This window comes from Bactrocera tryoni, unplaced genomic scaffold, assembly GCF_016617805.1.
Source record: "Bactrocera tryoni isolate S06 unplaced genomic scaffold, CSIRO_BtryS06_freeze2 scaffold_11, whole genome shotgun sequence".
NCBI lineage: Eukaryota > Metazoa > Arthropoda > Insecta > Diptera > Tephritidae > Bactrocera > Bactrocera tryoni.
In genome coordinates, this window is record NW_024395824.1 from 14,982,985 (window position 1) to 14,995,197 (window position 12,213).

The window sequence follows — 12,213 nt, forward strand, 5'->3', positions numbered from 1 at the left end:
CATTTTTATATTCAGAATAATGAAATGTGATATTTTGTTTGTATAGTTTTAAGATTTTTTTGTTTTGAATTATTCGTTTTTGTTAATTTTTATATTAATTTTGAATTTCGACAAATATTGTCATTTTTGTGATTTTATTTTGTACCTATATGGGTGATATAGGCCTATAGGGGAACCGAGCACCCAAAACTAACTTCGGTAACGCGCCTTTTGTATACCTCAGCGGTGGTGTGGAAATTACAAACTCCCAAAACATTTACTAAAAATTCCCTAACACATTTCTTCCATAGTGGCATCATTGGCAAATGTTATAAAAAATGTGGACTTTGACAGCGCTCTCTCGAATCAAAGAGTTTCGTATTAAGTTATCCATGGCAAAATGGATTTGTGTGTCGTGTATGGGCAAACGAATTCATACCGATCGAACGCACTTGTGTGCTCGTGTATGGGCGCTATAAGTGTCGGTCTGAACATGGTATAATGCTGGAGCCTGTTTAGTGAATAGTAAATAGTCACAAATTGAGACTTTACCTAAAAATGTCTCAAATAGAGACTAGAGACTGGTCACAGAATCCCGCTATAAATACGAATTAGAGGACAACGCAAAAAAAATTCAACAGCGCCAACATAACGACGGAGAACCCAACAAATAGCAAAACAAAATATATAGAACTGAGAAATATATATATAAACAATATTCATCAAAGCGGTCGTACATACGAGCGCAATATCAGCGCGGGAATAAATAATCATTTCAGGTTATATACTTATAGTATTATATTTAAAATTATATCTATGTGTATCAATATCCCTTATTGAACTAATTGTACATAGCCACACATAATTATACATTTATACATACTAACCCACATATATTACATTTGTTCACCATATATTCAAAAATTGATAAAATTAAATTCTATAGAATCAACAGGTTTGCCTTTTCAACTCATCTGTTTCACCCATTCCATCTTTTCATTATATTATTAATTACATGTTACATGTAGATAAGTTTCCCAAAGGCAATTAACAGATACTTAGAATTATGAATATTTATCTTATAACATCTACAAAGTTACATAGGGAGACCAATTTTGATAACATGCGGAGACGTCTGGTAAATTTGTCTTTATGGTGTGGTGGTGACCATACTGTTTTCATTAAGGAAATTCGGATTAGTATGTTATTTTTCGATCGGCGAGGACGTCGTTTTGGTTGCGAGAGTGTGTTTGATATATGTAAGTGTTTGTTGTTGAGTTTCGAATTAAGAAAATTTTAATATTTTAGTATGTGCCAGTTTAAGAAAATGTTTTCTTTAATAAATATTTTTATTAAGTTTGTAACATTTTGCCACTTTTTAATAATAATTATGAAAATACGCATAATGTATTTTCACCCAAAAAAAAAACTTACGTTTACAGGCGAAAGAGAAAACGATATAAAATGGCAGCTTAAAACAAATTTTAAATTTTGGATATGTTTGGTTAAACTGACAGCAATGGCTTAAAAATCTTGTACATATGAATTATATGATATAGTGAATTGTAATCATTAAAAAAATATCGTAACGAATTTATCGCTGATACCCTTGGATGTATTTGGGCTGACGATTGGTGTAATTAAAGGAAAAACTCTTTCACTTGTTAAAAAATAAAAATGAGAATTATCTTCAAATATAAAAATTGAAAATAAACTAATCAATGAAGGGAAAGTTAGCATGGAACTGCAAAAATAAATAAAAAGGGCGAACAATTTGCAAACAATAATTGTAGTTATTTTAAGCTGGATAAATAAATTAATCATACCATAGTGATATTAAAGAGTTATTACATTTAGTAACAAGCTGAAATACCTAACCTTCAGTGAAATAATAGAGGCTAGGTTACTGTTGATATAACTAAAAATTACACTAGAAGATTAAATAATTTTCCATGGGTCGCTGTCGCAGCTTACCTAAAGGTATATATACTAATTTTTTTTGGTGATGTCATTGTTATTCATAATTGATATTCCTAATGTAGAAAATATGTTATACCTTTGTGGAAGGAGAGCAGTGGCCAACAATCAGCAGAAAATTCAAATACACGCCCTGTAATTAGTTTATATTTTTTTAGTCCAATGTTTTTTTTACTAAAATACTAAAATTAGTGGTTTTTATGCTCTTGTAAAATGTTGCTACAGGGTATAAAAACATTTACTTGACACGAAGATTATTATATTATATTAATTTTAGTGGTCTTTGTACAGTTTAATATCATGGTGTAAAATCAACCTCCTAATATCAATTCCTATAAATCGTAAAATTGTGGGTAACATAGTTTATTGCAATGTATAAATCAGTTCGTATATTAAAATGAAAAATTTCATAAAACAAAATTTTTCAGTACGTATTCTTTCGATATAAAATTACTTTTACACTTATACGGGGTTTGGCAATATTACGATTCTTTCGGCGCCGCGATTTGATGGTACGGATAGATAGAGGAGGTCCTCTGGATTAAAAAATGTATACTCATATACCGTCCTCAGACCCATAGTTTTCGAGATATTTCGCTTTAAAGTTCAAAAATTTGTAAAAACAATGTTCCTTATTTCACTATGTTTAACCCACTTTTCACACATTTTTTATATAATTACTATAACATATTTTGTTAAGTTCAGCAAATTGTCGACGCAATTTAGAATATTTTGAATAGTTAGCAACTAAACCAGTTTTTTTTAAAAAGTTTAAAAGCACGAGATTTTCTATTTTTTAATTTACATAATTCTTTCGAAAACCATAAATTAGAACTCAGTTTTTGAGTAACAACACACTTCGGAATATATTTTTCAAATAAGTGGGAAGCACTAAATTCAATATTGCCACTGTAATCTGGCCAAGTTACTTTAGAAAGTTTGTAATTAATCTTCTTATAATTAGCTTTCGCAAAGTTGAACCGAAAACAAAGGTCTTGTGTATTATTATAAGCAAAGTTGGCTATGATTTCGATGTTAATTTCCAAAGCAGGATGATACGAGTTCTCTGGCCGAACCAAAGGATCACATCGGACAACAGAGAACATTGAAGCGTTATCGACGTAAACTAGATCTGAGAGCTTACCAAATTCATTTGAAATTAAATTAGTTTGGTTAAGACCCAACTCCGACATTTCATCTAAGAACTCGTTAAAACATGAACGAGTACTAATAGGGATGGTGTGAGCTCTTGGTCCCTCGCACTGTCTGTTCCGTGTGTCAGATCGTCATACGTCGGAACGTGGCATCTCTTATACTGGCTGGTGTCACTTTTCGGCGTGTTCCGGCCTGCGCACCACACGTGAGTGGAGTGACTCATACGTTGCCCCATGCTGCAGGAGTCTGCCCCCGCAACTCACAACAGTGGCGTCGCCTATTAACACTCCAGCGAGACAACCGCCCCTGCGGGTACTACAGCTGCAACAACTTCCACCCACACGTCACTCCCTCACCCCCAGGATCACCCACGGACACCCGCGACAAACTCGGCTACTTCAATTTAACTGCAACGGACTCCAGAGTAAGATCGAGGAGATAGTTGCACTTATCTATCGATAGCTGCGGTCCCAAGAAGCCAAGTTAAACAGCCGCTCAGATCTTCTGGTTGTGCAGGTTTTCAACGTTATACGTAAAGATCGCGAGCGAGATAATGGTGGTGGCCTGGCTTTCATATTGCACAACACCGTGCAGTATCGTCTAATCGATGTAGACATCGACCCCAGGGATACTACCCTAGAATGTCAGGGTATAGCTATCCGGTCAGGCGATGTCGAGCTCGAAATATTTAATATATACATCCTTCCAGTTACATGTTGCCCAACAGGATATCACCCGAATATAAGTGCGCTACTTCGTGGTGAAAACCGTTTGGTACTAGGTGACTTTAACGCGCACCACGACCTTTGGCATTCCTGCCTGTCAAATGATCGTAGGGGGATGGAGCTGGCGGAACAGATTGACGATTCGACATTCTGCACAATGAATGACGAAGCCCCCACCAGAGTTATGGGCACTTGTAATAGCTCGCCGGACATTACCATTGCTAGCGGTGGTCTGATAAACAGCATAACCTGGCGACCTATGCTAACTCTCGCATCAGATCATCTGCCCATAATTATCTCGATCGAGAAGCCTCCCGATTTTGTTTCTGTGGACAACCGCACCTATTTTAACTTTAACAAAGCTAATTGGGTCGGCTTCACAGAATTTACTGAGAGCACCTTCAAAGCTCTACCTATTCCTATGGACGTATGCGTTGGCGAACGTCAATTCCGCAAGGTGATCGCAGCAGCTACCGCTCGCTTCATCCCGGCTGGAAGAATCGCGGAAATCCGCCCCAATTTCCCAGCCGAAGCAGCCGTCTTAGCTAATGAGCGCGACACCTTACGCCATACCGATCCCGGGGATCGCCGAATAAGGGATCTCAATTTGGAGATTCGGCGAATGGTAAACCAACATAAGCGGACGAAATGGATAGAGCACCTGAAGTCCTGTAACCTCTCCACCGGAGTGAGTAAGCTTTGGGCTATTGTCAAAGCTCTGTCTAACCCGAAGAGACAAGACGACCGAGTTGAAGTTCAATTCAATGGTCATGCCTCTTCGGACCCGAAGAAGTGCGCGAGCTATTTTAGCCGGCAATTTACACTGCACCCTTCGGTAGACAAAGCTAAACGATGTGTTAACCGACGGCTGCGCAAAATGCCAAACGAAGGCGCGCCACTTATTTTCATCGATGAGGAGGTTCAGGGTGCCATCAAAAAAGCTAAATCATCTAAATCCATTGGCCCTGATGGAATCAACATGCTAATGCTAAAGCATCTAGGCTCGACGGGAGTAGGATATCTCGCCAAGGTCCTCAATCTGTCGCTGACCACTCTTCAAATACCCGATGTGTGGAAAGTCGGAAGAGTGGTCCCACTACTGAAACCTGGGAAACCCGCCAACAAAGGGGAATCTTATCGACCGATAACTCTCCTCTCCCCAGTAGTGAAGACACTTGAAGCCTTGCTACTCCCGACCTTCACTCACCACCTGAGCCTAGCCAACCACCAGCATGGATTCCGAAAAGTGCACAGCACCACCTCAGCACTTAGCGTCATAAACGCCCAGATAGTTCGTGGCCTCAACCAGAAACCACCCTGCGAAAGAACGATCCTCGTAGCGTTGGACCTGTCAAAAGCGTTTGACACGGTCAATCACACAACGCTACTGCAGGACATCGAAACAACTACGCTCCCTCCAGGGCTAAAGAGGTGGACCATGAACTATCTGAGCGGTCGCCAGTCATCCGTACTATTTCGAAGTAAAACATCTAAACTGAGAAGAATTAAACGGGGTTCCGCAGGGCGGTGTCCTCTCCCCACTACTGTTTAACTTCTACATCTCGAAACTCCAACAACCACCAGAAGGAGTTTCCATAACCTCGTACGCTGATGACTGCACGATATTGGCGTCGGGCAATGGAATCGATGGCATGTGTTCGAAGGTAAACAGCTTCCTCTCCGACCTTTCTCGTTTCCTCACTGCACGAAATCTTACACTTTCCCCCACCAAATCCACAGCGACCATATTCACAAACTGGACGAAGGAGTATAGACTTGAGCTTAACATTGCAGTCGACGGCGTCAAAATTCCGACTGTCAACAATCTTAAGATTTTAGGTGTAACATTCGACAGTCTATGCTCCTTCTCTCCTCATACGACCGCGATTATCGCCTAAGTACAGAGCCGCAGCAAAATCCTCAAGTCGCTAGCCGGCAGCACATGGGGAAAAGACAAACAAACGTTGTTGGCAACATACAAGGCAATCGGCCGGCCGGTCCTCAATTACGCAGCCCCCATATGGTCGCCTGGATGCAGTGGAACGCAGATGAGGAAACTACAGACCTGTCAGAACACTGCACTCCGGACCACTACAGGATGCCTTTTGATGTCTCCCATTGAACACCTACACAGTGAGACGCTTATGCTCCCAGTTAAGGAGCATAATGAACTCCTCTCCAGGCAGTTCCTGCTGGGATGCTTTCGCAGAAATCACCCCTGCAGTCATCTGCTTGGAGCGGAACCGCCTCCTAGGAGCATCAAAAGGTCATTCCTGGATTACGTCGTCGACGTCGTACAGTACGCCGACCGGACTTCGGACGCAACTAACTTCAGACAGGTACTGACCGCCATTCACAGCGGAGCCATTAACACCTTCACCTACTCCCTTCCCGTGAATGGCGTTCTTGGAGTTAAACCACCACCCATCGCAGACCAAGAGCTCCAGCTGCCGCGAGAAACGCGTGTGACCTTTGCGCAACTTCGTTCTGGATACTGTAGCAGGTTAAACTCCTACTTATCCAGAATAGACCCTGACATACCCGACGTATGTCCTGCATGCAACGAGTCTCCGCATGATACTGACCACCTCTTTGCATGCCCCACAAACCCCACCCATCTAACACCCTTCGCCCTTTGGTCCGACCCCGTCGAAACAGCACGTTTCTTGGGCCTACCGTTAGATGACATCGACGACAACACAAATGACATTTACCATCCCAACGGGGATTAGATTTCCGTTAAAACAACAACAACAACAACAGGGATGGTGTGATGATCAATAGATTTCCATGATACGCACGGTAAGTTGAAATCTCCCAAAACAATCATGGAATCAGTATCATTAACCATTGAGAAAACATTACTTATTAATGAAGCATGCTGCATATATACAGATATGTCAGAGTGAGACGGTATATAAGACAATATTAAGTAGATATGGCCACTATTAGCGCAAATACGAATGCACTTAAATTCAATGAAGTCTGCATACGGAACATCGACTTCTTCAGATGGAATTGAAGAATGAACAGCAAACAAGACGCCACCTCCTTTTCTATTCAGCCGGTCATATCTAAAGATTTCGAATTCGCTGTTGAATATTTCGTTATCAAAAATGTGGGACTTTAGCCAAGTTTTTGTCAAAGCAATGATTTTAAAGTTACAATGAATGCTATTTAGATACAAATCAGTAAGTTTTGTATTAAGCCCTCTAACATTTTGATAATAAACAATCAGCGAATTATTGTTAATTAGTTTTTTGTATCAACGGGATTTCTTGGCATTTTAGTGATAACTACAGGGGGCTTATAACGTTTGTGCTCGAATTCGCGCACAAAGACCCCAGATGGCCAGAATGAGTTGTCAAGTATCAATTGAAAATTGTCAGCGGATCCGTCGATCTTAAACGAGGAAATATCCCTGTTGTATTTGAAATTAAATTTACGGATGTCCGTATCTACCGTTTTTAATTTCGACGAGATGTAACTGTTTATATCCTCGACTGTGGTATCCGCAGCAAGTCTCGAGATAAAAATTGCTTTTTTCCGCGGTATTACCACTAAGTTTTTATTAGCTGACTTGGAGGTATTTGGAGGCGGATCTTGAGAAGTTTTCCGCTTACCGTATTCAGTAACAGTTTTCTCTGTGTCCTGAGCAGACGGAACCTTCTCTCCTTGAGGACGAGGGGATGCAAGATTTATGAGGTCAATAGCGGGTGGGGGCATTCTTTTTAAGAAAGATACAGTGGTATCTTCATCAGACGGACGTTTTCGTTTAGGTTTTGGATTCTCATCCCGAGTATTTAGGCATTGAAATGATTGAAACAGCGCTTCATAATGCCTAAATTTTTCAGTAAGGGTTTCAAGCTCTCGGCCAATCTCCTTGAAACCATTGCGCGCCTGCTTAAAAACTTTAGACAATTCAATTTCAGTTGGTCTGCATTTCAAGCAAGACCAGCGCAAGCCCTAACTGTCAAGAATGGAATCCAAAATCCTACCTGTCAGTCCAGCACATTTAAGATGGGCAAGCCCATCACAAACCCAACAAGAAACAAAGCGTTCCGACTCGCCTTTCACAGAGCAGTTCGGAAAGTTACAAGTCATAATGAACAAAAACAGTATTAAACAATTATATAAAAAATGTTAAATAATAAAAGTAAAAAGCGCGATGACAAAAATATTTATAACAAATTAATGCAAAAAAATAGTTAGTTATCAAAGATAACAACCAATGTAGCGAGCAGTTTGAGATGCACTGTAACGCACGAAAAGTAAGAAACTTGGGATCAGCTGTGGACAAAGATGGAAATGAATAAAAACAAGAAAGAAATTTAAGTAAGCAATATAAATTAACACTAACAATTGCACTATTTAAAATGTAGCAACAAAAACAAATTGAAAATGACTCGGCACAATAAATTAAAATTAGCCAGAACAGAATTAAAGTAAAATCAATTGCTTCACTAGCACAATATAACACTGATACTTATTTTAAAAGATCACTTAATACAGAAATTTTCACAGTAAAGTTTTAAATATAAATTAAATAAATTCGCCAGAGCACCAAATTCACAGCTGAGCACGAGAAGGGTTGCCAGACGGATTGTGATTTAATTGATATATATTTAATTACACTGTACACATTCGCATATATCAAAAATTTACACTAATTGTATATTTTTTAAGAAAATATACTTTAAAAACTATTTTGCACATTCAAAGTTTCAAGAGATTTGTGTGGTTACATTTATTACAAATAGCAGTGTTGCCATACTTTGTATCCTCAAAATATAATCAAAAATCTGTTTCATATTTAGAGATATAAATGATTCAAAATGAAATATTGTTTCATATATTTATATGGATTATAAACCATAATAAATAGAAAAAACTTATTATAGAATGCAAAGTTTTTCAGTATTTCTCTCCTTTTAATTAATGTGGGTGTTCGATCGATGAGCGTTATTTTTTTCGAAGCGCTGCCGAAGGACGCCATTGCAGAAGGTAATTCAACACAAGAGAACTATGAACACCCCGGTGTTGGACCGACCAGGGTTATTTTTTTTGAAGCGCGGCCGAAGGCCGCCAGTGCAGAAAGTAGTTCGACACAAAGGAATATTATTTTTTATCTTTATTTTTCAAATAACATAAGATACAAAAACCACTTGTACCATTTTCTCTATATGTGTTAAACAGAATATTGTTTAATAGTTTTTTTAAGCCACAATATGTTGCAACACTGGTAAACAAAACAAAATAAGATTGAATCGCATATAAAATTTTTGTACTTTAAAGTGAAATATCTCGAAAACTATGAGTCTGAGGACGGTATATGAATGTGTATACATTTTTTAATCCTGAGGACCTCCTCCTTCCATCCGTACCATCAAATCGCGGCGCCAAAAGAATCGTAATCGTGCCCGGGGTTTGTCCGGAAATTAATAAAACTGAGTCGATTTAAAAAAAAAATTATTGAACGAATTCTTTTAAAACTTTCAAAATAGGCTTCTTCTACGCACCGGAATTGACTCGGATTTCATCCGACCAAGGCTTTTTTTTCGGCGATCTAGCCCCGTTTGGATCGGTAAGTGTTAATTTGTGTTTGTCGTCAATGGAGCAATGCCTTGCAGCAGGGTTGCTCTGTGTCCTCCTGACTCGTGCTGGCATTAAGTCCAACCCGGGTCCGGAGGAATTTTTCTGCTGCGTATGCGCAAAACGGCTCCATCCAAACTCCACCTCGGTCAGGTGTAATGCATGCAATGGATGGAGCCATCTTAAGACCTGCTCAGGCCTTAAGACTCATAGGGAGTAGACCACGCGTTACGTGGCCCCATGTTGCCTGCGCAATACTGCGACACAAGCCTCTACGGCGGTGCAATCCGCACATAGTTCGCGCGCCGCCACTCAATTCGAGTGGCCAACAAAGGACTTCCACGGTCCCCAGGAGCTCAATCAGGCAACATAGCTCCCCCTCTGAAACGTTGTTGGCAACATACAAGGTAATCGGCCGGCCGGTCCTCAATTACGCAGCACCCATATGGTCGCCTGGATGCAGTGACACGCAGATGAGGAAACTTCAGACCTGTCAAAACACTGCACTCCGGACCACTACGGGATGTCTTTTGATGACTCCCGTTGAACACCTCCATAGTGAGACGCTTATACTCCCAGCTAAGAAGCATAACGAACTCCTCTCCAGACAGTTCCTGCTGGGATGCTTTCGCAGAAATTACCCCTGCAGCCATCTGCTTGGAGCGGAACCGGCTCCTAGGAGCATCAAACGGTCATTCCTGGACTACGTCGACGACGTCGTACAGTACGCCGACCGGACTTTGGACGCAACTAACTTTCGACAGGTACTGACCGCCGTTCACAGCGGAGCCATCAACACCTTCACCGACTCCCTTCCCGTGAATGGCGTTCTTGGAGTCAAACCACCACCCATAGCAGACGAAGAACTCCAGCTGCCGCGAGAAACGCGTGTTACCCTTGCGCAACTTCGTTCTGGATACTGTAGCAGGTTAAACTCCTACTTATCCAGAATAGACCCTGACATACCGAATGTATGTCCTGCATGCAACGAGTCTCCGCATGACACTGACCACCTCTTTACATTCCCTGTATATTGCACTTTTATATCCACTAACACATAAGTAATTCCTTTGTACACATTTATATTATATTATATATAGTGCTAAAACAGTTTTAATTCAAGATGTAACTTATTGTTCAATTCTATTTATTTAACAACAACTAAAGTGTTGCTGTCCGTAAAATAATCAGTGTTACCATACTAATAAATTTTAACAAACTAACAAAAATATAATAGAAAAAAAGATTAACGAAACGAAAATTTCGCGAAAAAAACTTGACAAAACCAGGTGTTGAACCGACCAGTGTTATTTTTTTTTTTTGAGTGCGAACGATGGCCGCTAACGCAAAAAGGAGTTTCACGAAAAAAAAAAACAATCCGGTGTTGGACCGACCAGGGTTAATTTTTTTTTAATCGCGGCCAAAGGCGGTCAATGCAAAAAGGAGTTTTACGCGAAAAAGAAAACTTGAACCACCCCGGTGTTGGACCGACTAGGGTTATATTTTTAAGCCCATGCTAAAAGGAATTTTTCTCCAAAAAAAACTTTACACACCCCGGTGGCGGGTAATAAAAAGTGTTTTTGCGATAGACAACTGCAAAAATTCTATTTTTTGGGGTAATTTACTTTCTTTATTTCTTATAATTCACTTACAAAAGATGTCGATAAGGTAACACTGATTATATGACAGACTGTAATATAATAAGAAGTTAGAGTAGATTGATAGATAAGGAATGCACCGCGACCTTAGGTCTATTGTGCCCTCTCTTAACTCACAAAGACTCACTTGGCCCCAGCACATTGATGAAGTCCAATATTCTACCGGGTGCTAGTGAGGCGATGCGATCCCTATCCGGAAACATAGATGCAGTCCAATATTCTACCGGGTGCTAGTGAGGCGATGCGATCCCTATCCGGAAACATAGATCCAAGGGCCTTAATCCTGCGTCTACAGACTGCTGTGCAGTCGATCAGCAGGTGTTCCGGTGTTTCAAGCTCCCTGTCGCAGAACCGGCAGTTAGCGCAAGAGGATAGGCCCATGTTATATAAATGCCTATTCAGCTTGCAGTGGCCGGTATAAAATGCAACCAATAGCCTGAGTTTATTCCTGGGGAGGTTAATTACAACTTTAAATCTGCTCATGTTGTACACCCCAATTAGCAACTTGGCATGTCGCATACCGTGTGCTTACCGATCCAAACGGGGTTAGATCGCCGAAAGAACAGCCCTTGGTCGGATGAAATCCGAGTCAATTCCGGTGCGTAGAACCGGCTGTCGTGGGAATTGACACCGTGTGCTCGTTGCCACTGCTTTTCACTGCACACTCCTTCCTTGCGGAGTAGCTTCTTTAAGGTATGGAGACCCACCCCACTAAAGGGTTCGGGTCCTACCATTTTGGTGGAGGCTGCGGAGCGGGCGAGTTCATCAGCCAGTTCGTTGCCGGCTATACCTCTGTGACCAGGAACCCAGATTAGGTGCACCTGGTTACGTTCCGCTAGGCTGTTCAGCCGTTATCTACACTACTGCACTAGTAGCAGCGATTTGATCACGTAGGAGGAGATCGCTTTTAGTGCCGCTTGCCTATCGCTAAGTATGGTTATCCGCTCATTGCGATAGTTGCGATGGAGGTTTATCTCTATGCACCGACTTATGGCAGACTTCTGCCTGAACGAAAATACGCACTTCAAATAGTGGTAGTTTTCAACTTTAAGCGCAAATATCTCGAAAACTTTAAGTTTCCTGCAACTATAACTTGATCTGGAGAATCTCCTCTATCCGACCATACC

At 40.7% G+C, this 12,213-nt stretch overlaps 1 protein-coding gene across 1 annotated transcript in view; it reads left to right on the plus strand.

Moving 5' to 3' along the window:
* Positions 1 to 1,170: 1,170 nt before the first annotated feature.
* Positions 1,171 to 12,213, plus strand: part of LOC120779531 (ankyrin-3) — a 107,176-nt gene continuing 96,133 nt past the window's right edge. Inside the window, exon 1 of the mRNA XM_040111877.1 lies at positions 1,171 to 1,238. The gene's annotated coding sequence lies outside the window, so the exon portion shown is untranslated. The remainder of the gene's footprint in view (positions 1,239 to 12,213) is intronic.